The 26,718-nt window shown below is 37.6% G+C and overlaps 1 long non-coding RNA gene across 1 annotated transcript in view; it reads left to right on the forward strand.

The window, feature by feature from the left end:
• The first annotated feature begins 1,382 nt into the window (after positions 1-1,382).
• Positions 1,383-26,718, forward strand: part of LOC130841365 (uncharacterized) — a 32,980-nt gene continuing 7,644 nt past the window's right edge. Inside the window, exon 1 of the long non-coding RNA XR_009050225.1 lies at positions 1,383-1,518. This is a non-coding gene — a long non-coding RNA (uncharacterized LOC130841365). The remainder of the gene's footprint in view (positions 1,519-26,718) is intronic.

Below are 26,718 nucleotides of genomic sequence, written 5' to 3' on the forward strand. Positions count from 1 at the left end.
GAATCCCAAAATAGAAGACAGAAAAAAAGTCTCCCTGTGTCCTTCCACTTGCCCACAGTATTGACATTTTGGTGTTTTTTCTTTTTTTTTCTAGTTAAAAAAAAATACATGTATATATATATGATTTTTTTTAATCAGTGTCATTTATTTACAATTTGTGTTAGGCTCAGATGTACAGCACAGCGATTTAGTTATACATACACGTATATTCTTTTTCAGATTCTTTTCCCTTATAGGTTATTACAAAATATTGAATACAGTTCCCTGTGCTATACACTAGGTCCTCGTTGGTCATCTATTTTATGTATAGTAGTGTGTATGTGTTAATCCCAAACTCTATGAGGGCTTTTTTGTTTTGTTTTGTTTTTTAACATAAAGTGAAATCATGGTGTCAAAATCACATTTTTGAATTCAGATTAAAGCCTTTCCCCATTGGGCAAGGAAAACCTTTAACCAAATGCAAGCTGTACCACTGAAAAGTCTGAAATGTAGTCAAAATTAACAAGGGATCCCTATTTTGATTATTCCTGGAAATAGCTCCTCAACAGCAAGGCCGCTGTTTCACAGAGGGAAATGGCTCTCCAGGTCTTACGAGTCAGGTACCACTTGGCCTCTGTAGTCTCTGTTATCACAGTAACTTTAAATGTTTTAAGATTAGCAGTATCTTAGTTTGGTTCCCTCAAAGGTGGTTGCTGAGATTAGAGTTTGGGAGGTGAGGTGTTCAAGGAAGCGGGTAAATCCCTGACCAGCACAAAGGCCAGAAAATTAGGGAAATACAGGGGCTTGAGGGAGGATGTCTTTTGTGTATAAGGGAGCTGTCCACTTACACTGCAATGATCTGAGCTGAGGGAAGAACAGGACAAGGACAGCCTCTGTTAAAGCTACCTACTAACAAAATTTCATTATCAGATTTTTCATAAAACCCTGGCTTTCTGACTTTTCATGAAAATATCCATCAAGCTGGGCTTGCATTCCTTCAGTGGGGGCATTTGCTCTCTACTGTGCTACAGTCCCCACTACTCCCTGACATCTCCTACCTGAGGCCGATAGTTAGGTTTTTCCTTGCCTGTTTTGTTCTTTAACACGCAACGCACTTCCCTGCTCTATGTTACCTGCCTGGCTCCTCCAGGAAGGAGTCTGAGTCTGCTATCCTTTGAGGAAGAGGCAGGCTGCTGTTGCACATAAACGCCATGTAGCCTTCAAGTTGGCATTTGGTCTCCTGGGACCAAACCTTTAAATATGAAGCTGCAACAGGAAGCTGGAGGCCTCTCTTGACAACCTGCCCAGCTCTCATTATGACATTTAGCCTGTGATTGATACTGTATGTGTCATCAAGGCCTTGGCAGTTAATCTCTAGGTCGAATCTATGGAAACCAAACAGAACAGATCTGTCTTCCCCTTCCATGTTGGCTGTGATCTGGGAAACAGACGTTCCCGGCCTCTCTGAGATTCAGAGATTTGGGAGCCATGCAGAGAGGGATGCACACAGGCCGCCTTCAGGATTTGGAAAGATTACAGGTCTGTGGTTTCTGGACGCTCTGTGCTTTGCTCTCATCCCCCATCCAATCTGCATGCTGGAGAATAATAGATCCCAGAGCTCCCTCTGCGTGCCAAGCCTCTCTAGGTAGACCACACCATTTCCTCTTCTGTCTGGAAATCCAGCTGCGACTTTCAGCATGGAGATGAGGATGGGGATAGGGAAGGCTCCTTCCACAGGATAATGAAGGAGGACCAGCCTCAGCAAGGGTGCGGTCAGATTCAGAGATCCAAGGAAGTGGGCAGAGGGTTCAGAATGCAGTTACTCCAGCGTCTCCCTAAAATCCCTTCTTCTGAAGCCTCCTTTGGTGGCAGGCAGGGTTCAAAATAGCCTAAACCTCCAAATTTAGGTAAATAGTGCCCAGCTTTGACTCTCTTCAAAACAAGAAAAACTGGTGCCACAGATGGGCAGAGCTCCAGATTTCGCAACCTTAAGGCGCCTTGGGCCTGCAGTGGGGAGGGCGTGACGAAACCCTTAAGAGACTGAGGTGCATGTGCTGGTTCCCCCACAGGAGTTTCCAGCCATCCTTTGAAATAACACCTTTCTTAGTGACTGCGAATGCCAGCGGCCAGGCCCCAGAGTAGACTTCAGGTCTGAGCAACTCCGTGCTGCAGGGGACTGTCCATCCTGTATGCTCCTCCTCGCTCACCTTCCCCCTCCTCCAAATTAGCCCAAGGCTCCCTCCTGCCTCATCAGCTCCAGCTGAGCCCCTAGCACAGGCCCCCCGGTCTTATTTATTCACCCTTTAAGTCGTCCATTCACTCCTTCCATTCATTCATCAGGCCATTCCCTCATTCAACAAATAACTTTCCGAGCATGTCTTACATGTCAGACACTGAGGCTGCAAACAACATGAAGGAGCATCTTCAAGGAGCCTCAGACTAAGGCTGTCCAGCCCCTCCTTCATCCCAGTCCCACACCCTTATTTTGGGCCAAAGACCTGAGTCTGCACTTCAGTGAGAAGATGGAAAGCATATTGAGGACTTGACTCTTGAACCCTATGCTTGAGCAATTACTATCGAACTCTAGTCAGCATCAGACTCACTTGGAGCTTGTTAAAATACAGACTCCTAGGCCCCACTCCCAGTCCAGGGTACAACCCATAAATATGTATTTTTAGGAGGTGCCAGATGATTCTGAGGGAGGTGGTCTTTAGATCATGCTTCAACAGACTCCAGAGAAGGGTGGCCTCTGCAGTCCATTCCCCCCACCCCTCAACTCAGGATTCTGCAGGAGAAAGTCACAGATCCTGGCTTCTCATGATTCCCTAAGACCTTGCTCGCCAGTGATCTTTTAATTCATCTAGTGTGAACTTGGGGGAATCAAATTCCCAGAACAGTGGTTTCAGCCCTTTCCTTTTCTTCCCTTTCCTTTCCTTTCCTTTTTTCTTTTTAAGCTCTTTATTGAAATATAGTTGCTTTACGTTCTTGCAACAGCTTTTGAGGTACACCAAAGTGAATCAGCTGTATTTACACATATATCCCCATATCCCCTCTCTCCTGTGACTCCCTCCTGCTCTCCCTGTCCTGGCCCTCTAAGGCATCACCCATCATCGACTTGATCTCACTTTGTTATACAGCAACTTCCCACTAGCTATCTATTTTACAGTTGGTAGTGTATCTATGTCTATGCTACTCTCTCACTTCATGCCAGCTGCCCCTTCGCCCCCCACCCCCCCAACCCCGTGTCCTCCAGTCCATTCTCTGCATCTGCATCCTTATTCTTGCCCTGTCACTGAGTTCATCAGTACCATTTTTTTTTTTTTTTTTAGATTCCATATATATGAGTTAGCATACAATATTCGTTTTTCTCTTTCTGGCTTACTTCGCTCGGTATGACAGACTCTAGGTCTATCCACCTCATTACATATAGCTCCATTTCATTCCTTCTTATGGCTGAGTCCATTTCATTCCTTTTTATGGCTGAGTAGCATTCCATTGTATATATGTGCCACATCTTCTTTATCCATTCATCTGTTGATGGGCATTTAGGTTGCTTCCATATCCTGGCTATTGTAAACAGTGCTGCAATGAACATTACGGTACATGTTTCTTTTTGGATTATGGTTTTTTTCTGGGTATATGCCCAGTAGTGGGATGACTGGATCATATGGTAGTTCTATTTTTAGTTTTTTAAGGAAACTCCAAATTGTTTTCCATAGTGGCTGTACCAATTTACAGTCCCACCAACAGTGCAGGAGAGTTCCCTTTTCTCCACACCCTCTCCAACATTTATTGTTTCTAGCTTTTTGGATGATGGCCATGCAGACTGGTGTGAGGCGATACCTCATTGTGGCTTTGATTTGCATTTCTCTGTTGATTAGTGATGTTGAGCATCTTTTCATGTGTTTGTTGGCCTTCTGTATGTCTATTTTGGAGAAATGTCTATTTAGGTCTTCCGCCCATTTGTGGATAGGCTTTTTTGGTATTAAACTGCATGAGCTGCTTGTATATTTTGGAGATTAGTCCTTTGTTAGTTGCTTCATTGGCAAGTATTTTCTCCCATTCTGAGGGTTGTCTTTGTCTTGTTTATCATTTCTTTTGCTGTGCAAAAGCTTTTAAGTTTCATTAGGTCCCATTTGTTTATTCTTGATTTTATTTCCGTTATTCTAGGAGGTGGGTCAAAAAGGATGTTGCCTTGAATTATGTCATAGAGTGTTCTTCCTATGTTTTCCTTTAAGAGTTTTATAGTGTCTGGCCTTACATGTAGGTCTTTAATCCATTTGGAGTTTATTTTTGTGTATGGTGTTAGGAAGTGTTCTAATTTCATTCTTTTACATGTTGCTGTCCAATTTTCCCAGCACCACTTATTGAAGAGGCTGTCTTTTTTCCATTGCACATTCTTGCCTCCTTTGTCAAAGATAAGGTGTTCATATGTGCTTGGGTTTACCTCTGGGTTCTCTATTCTATTCCATTGATCTTCCTTTCTATTTTTGTGCCAGTACCATACTGTCTTGATCACTGTGGCCTTGTAGTATAGCCTGAAGTCAGGAAGCCTAATTCCAACAACTCCATCTTTCCTTCTCAAGATTGCTTTGGCTATTCAGGGTTTTTCACATTTCCATACAAATCGTAAGATTTCTTGCTCTAGTTCTGTGAAAAACACCATTGGTAATTTGATTGGGATTGCATTGAATCTGTAAATTACTTTGGGTAAGATAGTCATTTTCACAATATTGAGTCTTCCAATCCAAGAACATGGTATGTCCCTCCATCTGTTTGTATCGTCTTTGATTTCTTACATCAGTGTCTTATAGTTTTATGCATACAGGTCTTTTGCCTCCTTAGGCAGTTTTATTCCTAGGTGTTTTATTCTTTTTGTTGCAATGGTAAATGGGAGAGTTTCCTTAATTTCTCTTTCTGCTTTTTCATTGTTAGTGTATAGGAAGGCAAGAGATTTCTGCACATTAATTTTGTATACTGCTATTTTACTAAATTCATCGATTAGTGCTAGCAGTTTCCTGGTAGACTCTTTAGGGTTTTCTATGTATAATATCTATGTATAATATCATGTCATCTATGTATATGTATAATATGTATGATATCATGTCATCTGTGTATAATATCATGTCATCTGTGAAGAGTGACAGTTTTACTTCTTTTCCACTTTGGATTTCTTTTATTTCTTTTTCTTCTCTGATTGCTGTGGCTAAAACTTCCAAAACTGTATTGAATAATAATGGTGAGAGTGGACACCCTTGTCTTGTTCCTGTTCTTAGAGGGAATTCTTTCAGTTTTTCACCATTTAGAACGATGTTGGCTTTTGGTTTCTCATATGTGGCTTTTATTATGTTGAGGTAATTTCCTTTTATGCCCATTTTCTGGAGAGTTTTTGTCATAAATGGATGTTAAATTTTGTCAAAAGCTTTTTCTGCGTCTTTTGAGATGATCATATGGTTTTTATCCTTCAATTTGTTGATATGATGTATCATGTTGATTGATTTGCATATATTGAAGAATCCTTGCATCCCAGGGATAAACCCCACTTGATCATGGTGTATGATCTTTTTTAATGTGCTGTTGGATTCTGTTAGCTAGTATTTGTTGAGAATTTTTGCATCTATATTCAGTGATATTGGCCTGTAATTTTCTTTTGTGACATCTTTGCCTGGTTTTGGTATCAGAGTGATGGTGGCCTCATAAAATGAGTTTGGAAGTGTTCCTCCTGCTATATTTTGGAAGAATTTGAGAAGGATAGGTGTTAGCTCTTCTTTAAATATTTGATAGAATTCACCTGTGAATCCATCTGGCCCTGGGCTTTTGTTTGTTGGGAGACTTTTAATTGCAGTCTCAATTTCAGTGCTTGTGATTGGTCTGCTCATATTTTCTATTTCTTCATAGTTCAGCCTTGGAGGATTTTACTTTTCTAAGAATTTTTCCATTTCTTCCAGATTATCCAATTTGTTGGCATATAGTTGCATCTAGTAGTCTCTCTTGATCTTTTATATTTCTGTGGTGTCAGTTGTTACTTCTCCTTTTTCATTTCTAATTCTGTTGATTTGTGTCTTCTCCCTTTTTTTCCTGATGAGTCTGGCTAATGGTTTATCAAATTTGTTTATCTTTTCAAAGAACCAGCTTTTAGTTTCCTTGATCTTTGCTATTGTTTCCTTCCTTTCTTTTTCATTTATTTCTAATCTGATCTTTATGATTTCTTTTCTTTCCGCTCACTTTGGGGTTTTTTTGTTCTTCTTTCGCTAATTGTTTTAGGTGTAAGGTTACATTGTTTATTCAATATTTTTCTTGTTTCTTGAGGTAGGACTGTATGGCTATAAACTTCCCTATTAGAACTGATTTTGCTGCGTCCCATAGGTTTTGGGTTGCTGTGTTTTCATTGTCATTTGTTTCTAGATACTTTTTGGTTTCCTCTTTGATTTCTTTAGTGATTTCTTGGTTGTTTAATAGCATATTGTTTAGCCTCCATGTGTTTGCATTTTTTACAGTTTTTTTCCTAATTGATATCTAGTCTCATGGCGTTGTGGTCAGAGAAGATGCTTGATATAATTTCAATTTTCTTGAATTTACCAAGGTTTGATTCATAACCCAAGATGTGATCTATCCTGGAAAATGTTCCGTGTGCACTTGAGAAGAAAGTGTATTCTGTCGTTTTTTGGATGGAATGTCCTATAAATATCAATTAAGTCGAGATGGTCTAATGTGTCATTTAAAGCTTGTGTGTCTTTATTTACTTTCTGTTTGGATGATCTGTCCATTGATGCAAGTGGGGTGTTCAAGTTTCCAACTATTATTGTGTTACTGTTGATTTCCCCTTTTATGGCTGTTAGCATTTGCCTTATGTATTGAGGTGCTCCTATGTTGGGTGCATAGATATTTACCATTGTGATATGTTCTTCTTGGATGGATCCCTTGATCATTATGTAGTGTCCTTCCTTGTCTCTTGTAATAGTCTTTACTTTCAAGTCTAATTTGTCTGATATGAGTATTGCTACTCCAGCTTTCTTTTGACTTCCATTTGCATGGAATATCTTTTTCCATCCCTTTACTTTCAGTCTATATGTGTCCCTTGGTCTGAAGTGGGTTTCTTGTAGGCAGCACATAGAAGGGTCTTGTTTTTGTATCCATTCATCCAGTCTGTGTCTTTTGGTTGGAGTATTTAGTCCATTTACATTTCAGGTGATTATTGACATGTGTGTTTCTATTACCATTTTCTTAATTGTTTTGGGTTTGTTTTTATAGGTCTTTTCCTTCTCTTGTGTTTCCTACTTAGAGAAGTTCCTTTAGCACTTGTTGTAAGGCTGGTTTGGTGGTGCTGAATTCTCTTAACTTTTGCTTGTCTGTAAAGCTTTTGATTTCTCCATCAAATATGAATGAGATTCTTGCTGGGTAGAGTATTCTGGGCTGTAGGTTTTTCTCTTTTAGGACTTTCAGTATATCCTGCCACTCCCTTCTGACCTGCAGAATTTCTGCAGAAAGATCAGCTGTTATCCTTATGGGTTTTCCCTTATACTTATTTGCTGCTTTTCTCTTGCTGCTTTTAATATTTTTTCTTTGTGTTTAATTCTCATTAGTTTGATTAATACATGCCTTGGTGTATATCTCCTTGGGTTTATTCTGTATGGGACTCTCTGTGCTTCTTGGACTTGATTAATTATTTCCTTTCTCATGTTGGGGAAGTTTTCCACTATAACCTCTTCAAATATTTTCTCAGACCCTTTCCTTTTTCCTTCTTCTTCTGGGATGCCTATGATTCGAATGTTGGTATGCTTAATGTTGTCACCAAGGTCTCTGAGACTGTCTTCCATTCTTTTTCTTTTTTCTCTTTCCTGCTCTGTGGCATTTATTTCCCCCATTCTATCTTCCAACTCACTTATTTGTTCTTCTGCCTCTGTTATTCTACTGTTTGTACCATCTAGAGTATTTTTAATTTTGGTTATTTTGTTGTCCTTTACTGTTTGTTTGCTCTTTAGTTCTTCTGAGTCCTTATTAACTGCTTCCTGTATTTTCTGTATTTTGTTATCAAGATTTTGTATCATCTTTACTATCATTATTCTGAGTTCTTTTTCAGGCAATTTTCCTATTTCCTCTTCATTTATTTGGTCTTGTGGGTTTTTTCCTGCTCCTTTGCCTGCATGGTGTTTCTTTGTTTTCTCATTTTGTCTAATTTATAGGATTTACTGTCTCCTTTCCCTATGCTGCCTAGTAGTAATTCCTCTTGTTTCTGCCCTCTGACTCCTGTGGTGGGGTTTGTCCAGTGTCTTGAGTAGGCTTCCTAGTGGGGGGCTCTGGTGTCTGCTTTCTGATGTTTCACTCTGTGTCTTTTCTCTCTGATGAGCAGGGCCATGTCAGGTGGTTTGTTTTAGATATCTGTGAGGTTAATATGGCTTTAGGTAGTCTGTGTGCTGATGGGTGGGTTCGTGTTCCTGTCTTGTTTGTAGTTTGGTGTGAGGTGTCCAGCACTGGCAGTTGCAGACAGTCTGAGAAAGCTGAGTCTTAGACTCTGATACAGGGCTCTGTGAGAGTTCTCTGCAGTTAATCTTCCCTGTGTCTGAGGACTCCCTAGTAGTCTAGCATCCTGGATTCAGTTCTCCCTCCCAAAGCCTCCTACTTGACTTCTGATGGAGTAGTCCAGACTTCAGAGGTTGCTTGTCCCGGCAATAAAAGGGTTTAAAGAAGACTGTCCAAGCCCCAGACTAATGGCAGTGTTGAGTCAAACAAATCGTAAGTCAAGGAAATACATGCATGTATAAGACACACAAATACTGAATCCAATAGAACATAAGGCAGTAGAAAGACCTGACAGAAGAACCCCAGTATGCCATCAGACAATCAAAGAGAACACCAACAGAAATTCAAAACAAAACAACAACAACAAAAAAAAAAACCACACACATAGAAACACAAATTCAGGGAGATTTTGAAAGCTGGGATGAAATATAATAAAGAGCTAGAGTAACACCAGTCAGACAGAAGCTTCTCAGAATGAAATCAGACAATTATACTTAGAAGTAAGATAAAGACAAAACCTAATAATAAATACCAAATCAGTGTGTCATCTGCAGAATAAAGCAAGGAAACATAGCAGACTGATAGTATTGCTTATAAGTATATTAAGATAAAATAAACTAAAAAAGGATAGAAGACAGGGCAACAGAAGAGCATAGTGTGCCTGGAAATATGAAAAGAAAAAGAAAGAAATAGAAATGAATAAAAGATAGAGATGAAAAGAAGGTAGGAGAGATACAGTCAGCACTACAAAAATTTTAGTTAGAAATAGAAATATGTAAAAAGGCTAAAAATAAAAATGGAATAAAAATATGTTATAAAATGTGTAGATCCCTTAGGACTAAGATTGTAATTAATAAAATAAACTAAAAAAAAACAAAAAACAAAAAACAACTAGAACTGACCCCAGAATGGACCAGATCAATAGAATTAATAATAATATTTCTGTTTCCTTTTGGTCTCAGCTATAATTGTCCTTCTACCTGCCTTGGGTTTTCTGTATTACTCTGTGACCAGCAGGGCTTCCTTTATCATTTGTCTGTAGGCACCGGTGTGTGGGGAGAGAGAGGGTACAATAGTGGCTACTTTCCCTGGGAGTGAGTGAGCAGTGGTGCCCTGCCTGGGTCACGGCAGCTCAGTCGGCCATGGCGGTGCCTGTTGCAGAGGGATGCCTGTGGCTCAGGTGTAAACAGAATGTCTCCAGAGCTGGGCCACTCTGCAGACTTTTGGCTCTTGACTGCAGGCACTATAGGCCAGCCCCACCTGGGGGCCTTTGTTATCCCTGAGTGTGTTAGCCAGGCCCACAGGGGTCCTTCCTTTGTCCATCACAGGTGCCGAGAGAGAAGCTACACCCATGGCTCCTGCCCTCTGCTTGTGAGTCAACAGTATCCAGCCACCACCATGGCTGTGGAGATTTCTGTGGTAGGCACTCTCTGCTGTGGATTTCTTCCCTCCTGTCCTCTCAATCTGTCTCCCCACTGCCAACAATGTTTCTCACCCTGAACCAGTTCTCCAGTTCCCACACTCCAGCTCCCAGATCCCCTGTTCAGCTGTGAACTGATGTCTCAGTCTGGACACGCTGAGCTGTAGTGCAGACCCTCTGTGTGTTTCTTACTCTTTCCCATCTGCCACAGCTCAGCCGCTTCACCATCTCTGAACAGTCCCAAATGCCTCCCTTCTGACCCAGGGAAATTCCCCATTGGAGAAGGGGTTTCCCCATAAGATAAGGGCCATTTCCCCTAATCTGGCAATCTCCCCTCTGTCTCAGATCCCCCCACCCCAGTGTGTGGGATCTGTCCCTTTCCTTTCTTCTTCTCCCCTTTCTCCATTTCTCCCCCCCCCCTCTGTCCTGCCCAGTTATGTCAGGATCTTTGGGACACCTTTCTGGTGTCTGAGGTCATTTGCTGGTGTTCAGCTGGTTCTCTGTGGGAATTATTGCATCTTTTGGTGTATTCCCCCTGCATCTGTGGAGAAGGATGCATTCTACATCCTTCTACTTTGCCGCCATCTTTCTTCTCTACGCATTTTAAAATTGGGATTATCTGGGGTTTTTTGCTGCTGAGTTGTAGAAGTTCCTTATACTTTTTGGGTATTAACTGTTTATCAGATATATGGTTGCAAATACTTTACTCCATTCTGTAGGTTGCCTTTCATTTTGTTGACTGTTTCTTTCACTGTGGTGAAGCTTTTCAGTTTCATGTAATCCTTCTAACCTACTTTTGCTTTTGTTATCTGTGATTTTGGTGTTCTTTCCAAGAAATCATTGCCATTGGCAATGTCAAAAATATTTTTCCCTATGTTTTCTTCAAGGAGTTTTACAGTTTTAGGTCTTACATTTAAGATTTTAATCCATTTTGAGTTGATTTTTGTGTATTGTGTAAGATAAAGATCCAATTTCATTCTTTTACATGAGATAGCTGCTTTTCCCAACATCATTTATTGAAGAGATTATGTTTTCCCCATTGTATATTCTTTGGAGTCACGTTAAAAATCAGTTGACTGTTTACTTTTTACTTCTTTTTCTTGCCTTATTGCAGTGGCTATTCCTAATTGCCTGAGGGTTTTTTTTTTTTTTATGAATAAGTGTAAGATTCTGTGAAATGCTTTTTCTGCATCAATTGATATCACCATGTTATATTTCTTCTTTCATCTGTTGATATGATCAATTATATTGACTGATTTATTTTCAAATATTGAACCAGACTTGCATACCTGGAATAAAAACTACTGGGTTGTCATATACAGTTCTTTATTTATAGGTTGTTGAAATCCTCTTGCTAAAATTTTGAGTATTTTGGCATCTATGTCCATGAGCAATATTGGTCTGTAGTTTTCTTTGTTGTACTCTCTTTTTCTGCTTTTGGTACCAGGATGATGTTATTTTCATAATATGAATTGGGAAATTTTCCTTCCTAATCTATTTTCTGAAAGAAATTATGTAGAATTGGTGTTAATTCTTCTTTAAAAGTTTGGTAGAATTCGCCAGTAAAACCATCTTGACATGAAGATTTCTTCTTTGGAAACTTTAAAATAATATTTATATTTCTTTAATTTCTTAAATTTAAATTTCTTTAATGGTCATAGGACTATTCAGTTTGTCTCTTTCATCTTGATTGATGGTTTGTGGTTTGTGACTTTGGTCCATTTCTTTTATGTTGCCAAATTTACAAGCATATAATTGTTCACAGTATTCTCTAGTATGTGTAGTGATATCCCTAGTTTCCTTTCTAAATTTGGTGATTTGTATATCATGTTTATTTTTGCCAGCCTTCCTATTAATTGATCAATTTCATTTATTTTTAAAAAATAATCAACTCTTTGTTTTATTAATTTTCTTTTTTTTTTCTGGTTCCAATTTCATTGAGTTTTTCTCTTATCTTTACTGTTTCCTTTCTTCTGCTTGCCTTGGGCTTATTTTGCTCCTCTGTTTCTAATTACTTGACAGAAGGAAAAAAAATGAGATGTTGATCAATGTTGTGCTGCCTTATCTAAGGCTGTGCCAATAGAATGACACCAAATAAAACACATATTTCATTTATATTCAAAATTGAAATCTCCTATCTGAATTTTGGTAAACAGCTGAATGGTCTAGAATAACTGTATGGTTAGTGTCTAGAAATATGAGAAATTGTGGGGAAATTCAGTTTCTTTGATGAAAAATATGCTAAAGCAGAATTGTTGATTTAGGGTGGTATTTGCAATGTCCCTGGCTCATCCAAATTAACTAAATGATTGACCTCAATCTGGATGCCTGACACAGCCTAAGTGAAATGAATGCTGCTTGATTATAATAAAATCAAAGCAATGAGCAAGGTTTTTTTTGATATCCTTTTTTGACAACGTTTTAACTAAAACAAATATAACCCATTATAAAATATATAAAACTTTTGGTCTGCAAGTGTTTCATCAATAACCAAACTAAAATATCTTTATATTGGGTCAGAGAACCTTAGATTAAAACAAATCTGTGAATAAAGATAAAAATTTTAAACAGGTACAAAATACTATAACTTTAACATTCTCAATTAATTTCTTTGAAAATACTACATTTTACTCTGGGTTAAATCTTAAAATAATAATAAAATCTTTAAATGATTCTTAAGAAGAGCAACCATGAAGCACAGAATAGGTGTTTAAGGTTTTTAAATGGTTGAATAATTATTTTTATAAAAGTTCTAAAAATTTTTGGTAACTGTGTATACTTCACTTTCATCTGAATGACCTTTATAATTTTATAACCCTTAAAACTCAACTTGTTCCTAAGTAATTAAAAATCTTTTTGCCTTTTTCTTTTAAAAAACCTTTCACTTTCATTCCACTTTCTTCCTTTTTTTTTCTTTTATGCCCTCAACTTCCAAGTATTAATATTGCCTAATACTTACAGGTATTTTAAAATATCTTTTCTCTGTCACCACATCTCCATTTACTTCACTTTATCACCTGTTACCTGCAACATTGCAATTGTCTTCAGTTTCTCTGCCACAGTCTTGCCCCCAACCAAAGCAACTTCCATTTATTGTTTCTAAAAGTAGGGACCATTCACCAGATCATTGGAATCATATAAAGCTTTCTTCACCTGGCTTTACAAAAGGATAAATGTAGAAGTAAAACATGCCTTCCAAACACTGGCATGCCTTGAGATAAATGAAAGAAATTTCCCTTGAATTATCAAAGTGCCAAGCCTTATAAATAGCTCAAATTAAATTATGTATATATATATTTAAATGCGAGTTATGTATATTATATATCATGATATAAATGATATTCATATATTTGTTTACTTATATGCTATTTTATGAATATAATAACTATGGCCACTTTGTAAATTGCCCTGAAGGGACAGGATGGGCAATAAAGTGCAGCTTGGCTGCTCTGAATGCTGATCTTGGTGTTTGTATGCTTTCTCTCTGCCATTTTTCTTTAAACTCATTGCTTGACTCAACACTTACAGCTCTGAAGCTCATACTTTGCCTGTAAGAAAATAATAAATATTATTTCTCTCAAGGAGAAATAGCATATTGTAGTATAGTAAAAAATTTAGCTTGGGAGTCAGCCAGAAAGTAATGCAGACATCTCAGAACCCAGTGCAGGGTTCCTTCACTGTTCACTGTCTACACACTTAGCTTCAGGTCTGACCCATTTGGGTTCCTTTTCCCTCTTCTCTCTTCCCTTTAAAGGGAAGGTATAGACAGGGAGGCAGCTGGATTTGCAGAACAAAAGCTACTTAATAATAAAAAGCACTGGTCTCTGGAACAGTATCATGTGAAAAACAATAAGAGCCAGAATGTATGAGGAAGCAATTATTATCTTTCTTTTTCAACCCACCCAGGATACAGAATATTAACCAACTCCCTGTATATAAGTGGAATGTTGTTTTTAATAATTATTCTGGAAACAACAGTACTTGCTTAGGTATTGGTGGAGAACAAGGTCCAAAAAAAAAAAAAAAAGAGAGATTTTAAATTCTAAATCTTTCATTCCTCTTAGATTTTCAAGTTACCTGAAATCTTTGAAACTTAGTTTGTCTTTGACACAACTAGACTTAGAATATCTTCGGTTTCAGAAGTAATTAGTAATAACAACAGTAATAACTGATATTTATTTACTGTTTACTCTGATATCAAGATAATCTAAGTGATTTGCATGCATTACTTCACCATCCAGCAACACTGATGAGTAGCTTCTGTAATTATCAAAATGAGGAAATTTAGGCTTACTTTGACTAAGGTTAGTCACACAAAAATTATCAAATAGGCAATTCAAATCTAGGACTATCTGATTCTGGAACATGATTTTCAACCATCACACAATACTGCATTGGATTAAATGAAAATATGTATGTGAATGAAACTGACACATAACATATGCTAACTAACTATATGTCAGTTTCTTTCTCTATTTATATTTATAATAATGTTAGCATGTGAACAATGAAATCATAAAAATATTGTTTTTGCTTTACAGAGTCATATATCAACGTCTTTAAAGTTTTAAAATAATTTTAAAGTATTAAAAATAAACATAAGAGTATAGGGAATAATCAAGGAAAATCTCTTGGAGAAGGTAAAATATAAAATGGCTTTAAAGGAGAGGGTACATATTGACCAAAAGGAGGGAAATGAGAAGGTACTTTTCCCTATACATATATATATACACACACACACATATATACATATATATACACTATTGTATGCATATATACACTATATAGTGTATATATATACATACACACTATTGTGTCTATATATACACTATATATATACATATATATATACACTATTGTTTTAAATGTAATTAGTTGTATTTTTTCATTGACTTTACAAAGTCCCTGTTACAAAGGTCTTCATTTGCCAATAGAAGTTGTGTCTTATCTCCCCAATAAAATTGACTTTTAGTTGTAATGACCTATTTTAGTTCTATGAACCATAATCCTGGGAAATCTTTAAATGTGAGCCTATTCAGTTCTTCATTAACATCCTGATTTACATGTCCCTAGTGCTGCTACAGCTGCTTTATTCAGCATAGAATCATTATTGGAAGTGCTTTGATGGAATCAGAGGCAAATGTTCTCTTGCTTCACTGGATATATGCTGAACAATCAGATGTATTCATAAACCAAAAAAAAAAAAATGCTTAATAAGTAAAATAGAGGTAACAAAACTAGACAGTCACAGATTTTTTTTTTTGGCAGAGATACTATATGGCTGGGAGGCTATTTACTGAATTAACTGAATAGAACTTGATTTATGGTCATTTTTATTAACTTCTTACTTATGAGCAGTTTTACTTGGGCTGGGTCCACAGACATAAATTTGCTGCACTTGGTCAAATAATAGATTCATCTCCACCCACATCCAGACATAAATGTTTGAGTGTAGACTCCAAATTAAAGTTCTCCATATACTTAAACCATGTGGTATGCTGTCATCTTCTTACAGGAATAGCTCAGTAAAATACCAGGTTAAACACTTGTACTTGCAGAGTGTTCCTGAAATGTTGGTGGAGATACATTAATAATCATCAAGGTATCCAATTTTACTATATACTTATAAATAAAAATCCAATGTGTTTGCACTTAAAATCTAGTAAAGTCTATAAAGAATGAATGAAGGTATTCCTGAAAAAGGTAATTAGTGGAGCTAATGATTAGTTATAATATCGACCAAGTCAAGTATTGTGGTAGATGCTGTGATGGAGACTACAGCTCTCTTCCAGGATCCATTTTCCTCTTATTTATTTTGATACTAGACCCCAAAACTCCAAAATTAAGGCTGAGAAACAGGCTGGTCTGCTAGAGACAACACTGTCCATGTGCAAGTCGAAATAACATGTACAACGTGTTTCAAATTATTGAAGACAATCTGTCTGCCCTAGACTTCCTCTCTTTCTTGCTCCCAAAACAGGAATGCAGCTGTGGAGGTCAGCCACGGTCAACCATGAGTGTGGTCATGCCATAGGTTTTGAGAAAACATTGATATGGAAGAAAAGTAAGTCCCTGGATGGCTTTGTGAAGCAGGGCTCACCTACCCACCCTGGTCTGTTAGGTGGCAGAGAAACTTTTTTTTTTTCAAGTAACTATAATTTTAGGTCTTTTTGTTATACTGTCTTAGCCTACACCCAGTATAATAAATGGGCTTTACATATTTCTCCTCATTTAACCTTTAAAACAACCAGATGGTGTAGGTCCTATTATCTCTATGTTAATGTATAAGAAACTGGACAATGTAACAATCAAGACTTCAGGTCATACATAGTGGAGAAAAGATTTGAATATCTAATTGATGTCTTTCTAACAATCATGTGGCTTCTGTTCTACATTCATACTCTCCTTCCATTCACATGTGTTTGCTACGGAATATCTTTCTTTCCCCTGCCCCTAGGTGTCTAGCTCTTCTATGACTTCCCTGGTGTTGTCTTGCTTCACCAGCAGCTATTCTCAATCATTTCTGGATTCAACAATTCCCAGAACTGCAGTGATAAGGTGTTTTGGTTTGTAATGCATACATTTTCAGGATACATAATTGAAAAACCATATTGAAAAATTCCATTTTTCATGAGATCATGTAAACCAAAGACAAATAAATCTGATTGCATTAAAAAGAACAGTTCAATGAAATAAATATACTGTATTCCTTGTAGGTGTAGTGACTGAAATCTGGTTTACTATACACATTGAAAACTGTTCCTGGCTTACATTCTTCCTCTCCTTCACACATTCTTGTGACTTATGTATCAGCGATCTCTACGGAAACTGGAATCTCAGTTCTTTTCCACTCCACCTCCAATGACTATTTCTTCCACTCCACCTCAGCCATCTGCTCTTCTGGATACACGTTGGATGTTGTCATCATCAGAAACTCATCCTTCTTTTAGATCAGGATTTCCAACATCCCAATATTTAACCATAACTTTCTATACTTCTACAACTCTAGAACCACAACTCCTGTAATTCTTCAACTTCCTTGAAAGCTTAAGACATGACTCCACCTTTTCTCACTATCTCTTTGCCTCTTCCCTCTCATATTCCTGAATTATTTGTCCAAGTTTAGTTCCCTAGTCTACAGTTATAATCACATTTTGTCAAACACTCCTCTCTCCCTCTGTTATCATCTGATATACTATCTCCACCCCTAGAGAAACCAAATTCTTTTCTCCTCTGTGCCTGTACGTAAAGAAATGAAGATTGCCAGAGAAAATCACACAGTGCTGTTTTCACTTTAAATTCATAATTACAAACCTCAAACAGGTCCCTGATTCTCCATATCAGTTCTGCTGTGTTTTCCTATCAAATTCATTTCTCACTCTCTTAAATAATTATTTCACACCTTGTTCCATCTGCTCCTGTTTTCTCCTGTTTTCTATACTACATCCTTCTAATCTTCTTAAGGAATTGGCTTTTTCTTTTATCACTCCAACCTTCCATCACTCCCATTCCTTGTTTTGTCTCTACCTAAGCCAGACAGGGATGTTCTGACAATAACCCCATCTTTTCTTCATCATTTTCTCCTTTTCTACTGTGTATAATTCCCATTAGTATATAAATTGTGAGAGTATTTCCCATCTTACCAAAAATCTACCCTTGATCCTGCATGTGCTCACTATTATCTCTACATTACTTTGCTTCTCTTCATGGTAAAATATTTTGAGAGAATCTCCTAATGCCTTCATTTTTCCAAAAACTTATTATTCTGTTAACTTTTCTAATTAGTCTTTTGTCCCCACCAGGCCACTGAAATTGCCATTTTCTGTGCTTATCTTATTGGACTTTGAAGCATCTTTCAACATAGTTGACCATTCTCTTTTTGAAAAACCCTTTTAATTTTTACAACACTATGCTCTACTGGTTTTATTCCAAAGGTTTTAGCTGTTATTTTCATATGCAACTATTAAAATTCTTTGCAAAACTTAGTTCTTGGTCCTCAACTTTATGTTTTCCTGCTAGATGAGTTTGTCCATTCCTATGACTTTAAAATCATCTTTATGTTGTTAACTGCCATACTTACATTCATGGTACTGACATTTTTTTCTGATATTTTTACTTCTATGACTGAAAGAATATTTGACTTTCTCAGATTTCATAAGCATTTCAGAGTGAATGTATCCCCAAACAGAAATATTGAGTTTTCCCCAAATCTTATTTCCCCTTAATCTTCTCCCATCTCACTAAATGGCATTAAAGCTGAAACAGTTGCTCAATTCAGAAAACTGATAGTCTTTCCTGATACTGCCATCTTTCATAGATTGAGTCTGCAATCCACCCCCTAGTTCCACTGGTTCTACATAATGTATTTCAAATATGTCTGCTCCACTCCATCATCATTGCTTCTACCTTAGCGTAAGCGACTATCATCTCCAATCTGAATTATCTCCTAACTTGACTCCATAGTTTCACTTTGCACACTTACAATCTATTCACTAAACTCTCATATGATAAAAATACTTTCTAACTTAAAAGTCATCTCTATCTTCCCATTGTCCTTGGAAAGAAGTCTTTTTGTTGTTTGTTTGTTTGTTTGTTTGTTTTTCAAATCATGGCATCCACTTCCTGCCTACAGGGATGCACTATTGCTTGTCTACTCTCCAAACTCATGTTGTATCACTCTCCCTCTTGCTTCACTTCTGCACTTCAGCCACAGTCACCTTCTGATAGTCCATCATCCTGCACTTTCCTGAAACCTGGCTTGTTCTCATATTTTAGAATCAAGTTTAAATATTTGTGGAGGAAACTTTTTTCTATCTGTTAATTTCCAGTAAAAAGTTTAGCAGGAGTTGTTTCTTTGTTGTTGCTGTTGCTGTTGTTGCTAATGCACATCATCTGTCTGTGTTACCTTACCTTCACGGTGCACAGCATTTAGTATAGGAAATATTAAAGAATTTGCTGTTTTCAAAATTATTTACTAGGACAAGTGCTAATGAAGAGAAGACGTTATGGGCAATTTCTTTTATAATAAAACTTCAGCACAGTTATTCAAGGTGAAAATTAAGGCAAAGGTTTTTTTTTCTTCCTTTCTGATTATTCAGGTCACAGTCAAGTTGCTGCAGTTTATGCTTAGCTATGAAATAGCAACAAAAGCCAGTCTGTCTATCGTTTGCATACTACTCTTAGATACTGTACTGAGCTGTTTATCTATTCATTACAATTTCTCACTCCAGATTTAATCCTGCAAAGAAGCCTAGGAAAGAGGATTAAAGCCAATATGGATTAAGGTCCTTAGAAAACTATTCATGACACAGAGTATATAATCGAGTGTGTATTCTGCACAAAACAGTCTTAAAAATTCAATTTGATTGATAATATGTGCTACTGAATGTTATATTGGGATGGTGCTGCTCTTGTGATAGTAATTAAATGTCTGCCTTGCTTTTATAAAACCTTTATAATTTGGTTGCAAAGAAGTGTCTAAAGGTGAAACTGGACTCAGCAGGATTGTAATTTTATTTCACTATTTTTCAAAAATGCAGTCAGCTTTTGTTAAAAAGCTGACATCATAGACATTAATGTCTCAAGTGTTTTCTTTAACTAAAGGAGTCTTGCTCAGAGTTGGGTGTATCTTTGTATTGTGATACCTGCCCTGAAATGTTTAGAATTACACATTTCTGCTGAAGCTGGGTCATTTCTGCTGAAGTCATGAGTAAGCCATGCTTTATAAGTTACCTAGAAACTTCCTGTACCTTCCTGCTTAACTTTTCTCTGATTTCTAGCTTATAAGACCCTTGTATCTTTGAAAGAAAGTCTGTGAATTCCATTCTTAATGGATGTGATATATACTATCTACTAATTCAATATTAAATAATAAAAAATATTATGATGACATTTAATTGCCTTTAATCACCTCAGGTTCTACTCAAGGCTCATTTTTACAAAGCTGTTTTGAAAAAATAGCTTCCACAATTTGATATTCTCTTTTTGAAAGAGCAATGCTAAAAGTCTAACCTTAAATAACATAATGTAAATTTTAACTGGAACATAAAAGCAGCTTTTATCCTTTTATTTGTGAATGTACTAATATGTGTAAAAATCTGAATTCTAAAATGATTATGGTATACACTTATACTAATCAATAGTGAATGGCTACTGAATTCCAAACATTGTGCTAAGTTCAGAAGCCATACATGATTGTAAAAGCTATCATGTCAGGGATTACATATGACCACAAAAATGTTTTATATTCTTCCTATTGAGTATTCTGTGTGAGATAAATAACTGCTTTCACAGGTAGAATAAAGTAGAAATGATGTAGTGCCAATTTCTGAATACATATCCCCAAATTGACCCAACCATTGCGCCACTTGCCACTTCTTGCATTTTGGTTACTTTGCATCTTCTTTCTCTTGAGACTTTGTCACTATGCTGTGAAAAAGCCCAAAGAGTCTGATGGGGAAGCCCAGGTAACAGCCAATACCAAAGTGTCAGCTGTGGTAGTCAGCCTCTAATGTGGCCCAAATTAATCACTGCCTTCTGGTATCATGACCTTGTATAGTGCCCTCCCACACTAAATAAAGTGGAACTGTGTAACCAATAGGATACTGCAGAAACAGCAGTATGTGGCTTCTTAGGCTAAATATAAAAAGCTATTGCAACTTCTGTTTTGTTCTTGCCTGGATTACTTAGGGGAAAGCTAGCTATGTTCACTGAAGCAGTTCTATGGAGAGGTCCAAAAGGTGAGGAAACTGGCCTTCTGCTCATAGCCAGTACCAGATCATCATTTATCTGAGTGAACTATCTCAGAAGCAGATTCTACAGCCTCAGTTAAGCCTTCATATGCCTGCAGCCCTAGTCAGTGTCTTGGGTGCAGTGTCATGAGCAGAACCACGAGCAGAACCACTCAGCTATTTCCAAATCCTAACCCAGAGAAATTATGTGAAAAAAAACCCAAATGTTTATTGCCTTTCTAAGCTGATAAATTTGAGTTAAATTCTTATGCAGTAATAGGTAACTAACATGCCAACCATTCAATGAAGCCATCTTGGAAATAGATTTTCTAGTCCTAGTTCAGCTATCCCACTGCTACTGTGTAGAACAAAGACAAACCAGCCTTGCCAAATCCTGTCTTGAAGGGCAGATTTGTGAACAAAGTAAATGATTGTTGTTTCAAACCACACATTTTTGAAGTCATTTGCTGTGCAGCAGTCAATAACTGGAACATATCATGATCAAGTAATATATGTTTCTACTACTGGAGAGTTTATCATACAGAGGCAGATAAATAAATTCACAAAAGTATTATAATGGGGAAGAATCAAGAGTAGGCAGAGTAGGAGGACGTGCGCTCACTCCTTTTGCAAGAGCATCAGAATTACAACTAACTGCTGAACAACCATCGACAGAAAGACACTGGAACTCACCAAAAAAAAACCACCCCGCATACAAAGACAAAGGAGAAGCCGCAATGAGATGGAAGGAAGGGTGCAATCACGTTAAAATCAAATCCCATAAATGCTGGGTGGGTGACTCACAAGCTGGAGAACAGTTATAACGCAAAAGTCCTGAGGGTTCTGAGCCCCACGTCAGGCTTCCTAACCTGGGGGTCCAGCAACGGGAGGAGGAATCCCCAGAGAATCAGGCTTTGAAAGCCAGTGGGATTTGATTGCAGGACCTCCACAGGACTGGGGGAAATAGAGACTCCACTCTTGGAGGGCACACAAAAAAGTGTGCTCACCAGGACCTGGGGGAAGGAGCAGTGACCCCACAGGAGACTGAACCAGACCTACCTGCTCGTGTTGGAGGGTTGCTTGCAGAGGTGGGGGGCAGCTGTGGCTCACTGAGGAGACAGGGACACTGGCAGCAGGGGTTCTGAGAAGTGCTCATTGGCGTGAGCCCTTCCACACTCCACCATTGGCTCCACCAAAGAGCCTGTAAGCTCCAGTGCTGAGTTGCCTCAGGCCAAAAGACCACCAGGGTGGGAACACAGCCCCACCCATGGGCAGACAAGCAGATTAAAGTGTCACTGAGCTCCACCCACCAAATTGGATTAAAGTTTTACTGAGTTACACCCCCTCAGCCGGACCCACCATCAGTCCCACCCATCAGGAAGCACCCACCAGCCTCCTAGACAGCTTCCGCCACAAGAGGGCAGAGAGCAGAATCAAGAAGTATCAGCACTATTTCATCTTATGGAACTGAAAATCACAGCCACAGAAAGACAGAGAAAATGAAAAGGCAAAAGATTTTGTACCAAATGAAGGGACAGGATAAAACCCCAGAAAAACAACTAAATGAAGAGGAGATAGGCACTCTTCTGGAAAAAGAATTCAGAATAATGATGGTGAAGATGATCCAGGACTTTGAAAAAAGATTGGATGCAAAGATTGAAAAGGTGCAAGAAAAGTTTACCAAAGACCTAGAAGAAGTAAAGAGCAAACAAACAGAGATATGCAACACAATAACTGAAATGAAAAATACACTAGAAGGAACCAAAAGCAGATTAACTGAGGCAGAAGGACGAATAAGTGACCTGGAAGACAGAATGGTGATCATCACTGATGCAGAAAAGAATAAAGAAAAAAGAATGGAAAGAACTGAAGACAGCCTAAGAGACCTCTGGGACAATGTTAAATGCACCAACATTCGCATTATAGGGGTCCCAGAAGGAGATGAGAGAGAGAAAGGACCTGAGAAAATATTGGAAGAGATTATAGTTGAAAACTTCCCTAACATGGGAAAGGAAATAGCTCCCCAAGTCCAGGAAGCACAGAGAGTCCCAGGCAGGATAAACCCAAGGAGAAACACGCCAAGACATATAGTAGTCAAATTGACAAAAATTAAAGACAGAGAAATGTTATTAAAAGCAACAAGGCAAAAATGACAAATAACATACAAGGGAACTCCCATCAGGTTAACAGCTGATTTCTCAGCAGAAACTCTGCGAGCCAGAAGGGAGTGGCATGATATATTTAAAGTGATGACAGGGAAGAACCTACAACCAAGAATACTCTACCCAGCAAGGATCTCATTCAGATTTGATGGAGAAATCAAAAGCTTTACAGAAAAGCAACAGCTAAGAGGATTCAGCACCACCAAACCAGCCCTACAACAAATGCTGAAGGAACTTCTCTAAGCGGGAAACATAAGAGAAGAAAAAGACCTACAAAAACAAAACCAAAACAATTAAGAAAATGGTAATAGGAACATACATATCAATAATTACCTTGAATGTAAATGGATTAAATGCACCAACTAAAAGACACAGACTGGCTGAATGGACACAAAAACAAAACCCATATATATGCTGTCTACAAGAAAGCAACTTCAGACCTAGGGACACATACAGACGGAAAGTGAGGGGATGGAAAAAGATATTCCATGTAAATGGGAATCACAAGAAAGCTGGAGTAGCAATACTCATATCAGATAATATAGACTTTAAAATAAAAAATGTTATGAGACAAGAAAGGACACTACATAAAGATTGAGGGATCAATCCAAGAAGAAGAGGTAACAATTATAAATATATATGCACCCAATATAGGAGCACCTCAATACATAAGGCAAATGCTAACAACTATGAAAGAGGAAATAGTAACACAATCATAGTGGGGGACTTTAACACCCCACTGACACCAATGGACAGATCATCCACACAGAAAATAAATAAGGAAACACAAGCTTTAAATGACACAATAAATCAGCTTGATTTAATAGATATCTATAAGACATTACATCCAAAAACAATAGATTACACATTCTTCTCAATTGCACATGGAACATTCTCCAGAATCGATCACATTTTGGGTCATAAATCAAGCCTTGGTAAATTCAAGAAAATTGAAATCATATCAAGCATCTTTTCTGACCACAGCGCGATGAGATTAGAAATCAATTACAGGAAAAAAACTGTGTAAAACACAAACACAGGGAGGCTAAACAATATGCTACTAAATAGCCAACATATCACTGAAGAAATCAACGAGGAAATCACAAAATACCTAGAGACAAATGACCATGAAAACACAATGATCCAAAACCTATGGGATGCAGCAAAGGCAGTTCTAAGAGGGAAGTTTATAGCAATACAATCCTACCTCAAGAAACAAGAGAAATCCGAAATAAACAATCTAACCTTACACCTAAAGAAACAAGAGAAAGAAGAACAAGCAAAACCCCAAGTTAGTAGATGGAGAGAAATCATAAAGATCAGAGCAGAATTAAATGAAATAGAGACAAAGAAAACAATAGCAAAAATCAATAAAACTAAAACCTGGTTCTTTGAGAAGATAAATAAAATTGATAAACCTTTAGCAAAACTCATCAAGAAAAAGAGGGAGAGGACTCAAATCAATAAAATCAGAAATAAAACAGGAGAAGTTACAACGGACACCACAGAAATAAAAAGCACCATAAGAGGCTACTACAAGCAACTATATGCCAATAAAATGGACAACCTGGAAGAAATGGACAAATTCTTAGAAAGGTATAACCTTCCAAGCTGAATCAGGAAGAAATAGAAAATATGAACAGACCAATCACAAGTAATGAAATTGAAACTGTAATTAAAAATCTCCCAACAAACAAAAGTCCAGGACCAGATGGATTCACAGGTGAATTTTATCAAACATTTAGAGAAGAGCTAACACCCATCCTTCTCAACCTCTTCCAAAACATTGCAGAGTATGGAACACTCCCAAACTCATTTTATGAGGCCGCCATCACCCTGATACCAAAACCAGATAGAGATACTACAAAAAAAGAAAACTATAGACCAATATCACTGATGAATTTAGACGCAAAAATCCTCAACAAAATACTAGCCAACAGGATCCAACAACACATTCAAAGGATCATACACCATGATCAAGTGGGGTTTATCCCTGGAATGCAAGGATTCTTCAGTACATGCAAATCAATGGGATACACCATATTAACAAACAGAAGGATAAAAATCACATGATCATCTCAATAGATGCAGCAAAAGCTTTTGACAAAATTCAACACCCATTTATGATAAAAACTTTCCAGAAGGTGGGCATAGAGGGAACCTACCTCAACATAATAAAGGCCATATATGACAAACCCACAGCAAACAAACATCATTCTCAATGGTGGAAAACTGGAAGCATTCCCTCTAAGATCAGGAACAAGACAAGCATGTCCACTCTCAACACTACTATCCAACATAGTTTTGGAAGCCACAGCAATCAGAGAAGAAAAAGAAATAAAAGGAATCCAAATTGGAAAAGAAGTCAAACTGTCACTGTTTGCAGATGACATGATACTATCCACAGAAAATCCTAAAGATGCCACCAGAAAACTACTCAAGCTAATCAATGAATTTGGTAGAGTTGTAGGATACAAAATTAACACACAGAAATTTCTTGCATTTCTATACACCAACAATGAAAGATCAGAAAGAGAAATTAAGGAAACAATCCCATTCACCTTTGCAACCAAAAGAATAAAATACCTGGGAATAAACCTAACCAAGGAGGTAAAAGACCTGTACTCAGAAAACTATAAGATACTCATGAAAGACATCAAAGAAGACACAAACAGATGGAGGGACATACCATGTTCCTGGATTGGAAGAATTAACATTGTGAAAATGACTATATTACTGAAAGCAACTTACAGATTCAATCCAATCCCGTTCAAATTACCAATGGCATTTTTCACAGAACTAGAACAAGAAATTTTACGATTTGTATGGAAACGCAAAAGACCCCGAATAGCCAAAGCAATCTTGAGAAGGAAAGATGGAGTTGGTGGAATCAGGCTTCCTGACTTCAGGCTATACTACAAGGCTACAGTGATCAAGACAGTATGGTACTGGCACAAAGACAGAAATATAGATCAATGGAACAGGATAGAAAGCCCAGAGATAAACTATGGTCAACTAATCCATGACAAAGGAGGCAAGGATATACAATGGAGAAAGGCAGCCTCTTCAATAAATGGTGCTGGGAAAACTGGACAGCTACATGGAAAAGAAGGAAATTAGAACACTTCCTAACACCATACACAAAAATAAACTCAAAATGGATTAAAGACCTACATGTAAGGCCAGACACTATAAAACTCCTAGAGGAAAACATAGGAAGAACACTCTTCGACATAAATAACAGCAAGATCTTTTTTGATTCACCCCCTAGAATAATGGAAATAAAAACAAAAATAAATAAGTGGGACCTAATGAAACTTCAAAGCTTCTGCACAGCAAAGCAAACTATAAGCAAGATGAGAAGACAACCCTCAGAATGGGAAAAAATATTTGCAAACGAATCAACAAAGGATTAATCTCCAAAATATATAAACAGTTTATCCAGCTCAATATCAAAAAACAAACAACCCACTCAAAAAATGGGCAGAAGACCTAAAGAGTCATTTCTCCAAAGAAGACATATGGATGGCCAAGAGGCACAGGAAAAGCAGCTCAACGTCACTAATTATTAGAGAAATACAAATCAAAACTACAATGAGTTATCACCTCACACTGGTTAGAATGGGCATCATCAGAAAATCTACAAACAGTAAATGCTGGAGAGGGTGTGGAGAGAAAGGAATGCTCTTACATTGCTGGTGGGAATGTAAATTGATACAGCCACTATGGAAAACAGTATGGAGGTTCCTTGAAAAACTAAAAATAGAACTACCATATGACCCAGCAATCCCACTATTGGGCATATACGGAGAGAACACCATAATTCAAAAAGACACATGCATCCCAATGTTCATTGCAGCACTATTTACAATAGCCAGGATATGGAAGCAACCTAAATGTCCATCAA

The sequence above is a fragment of the Hippopotamus amphibius genome, chromosome 1, assembly GCF_030028045.1.
Source record: "Hippopotamus amphibius kiboko isolate mHipAmp2 chromosome 1, mHipAmp2.hap2, whole genome shotgun sequence".
In the NCBI taxonomy this organism is placed as follows: Eukaryota; Metazoa; Chordata; class Mammalia; order Artiodactyla; family Hippopotamidae; genus Hippopotamus; species Hippopotamus amphibius.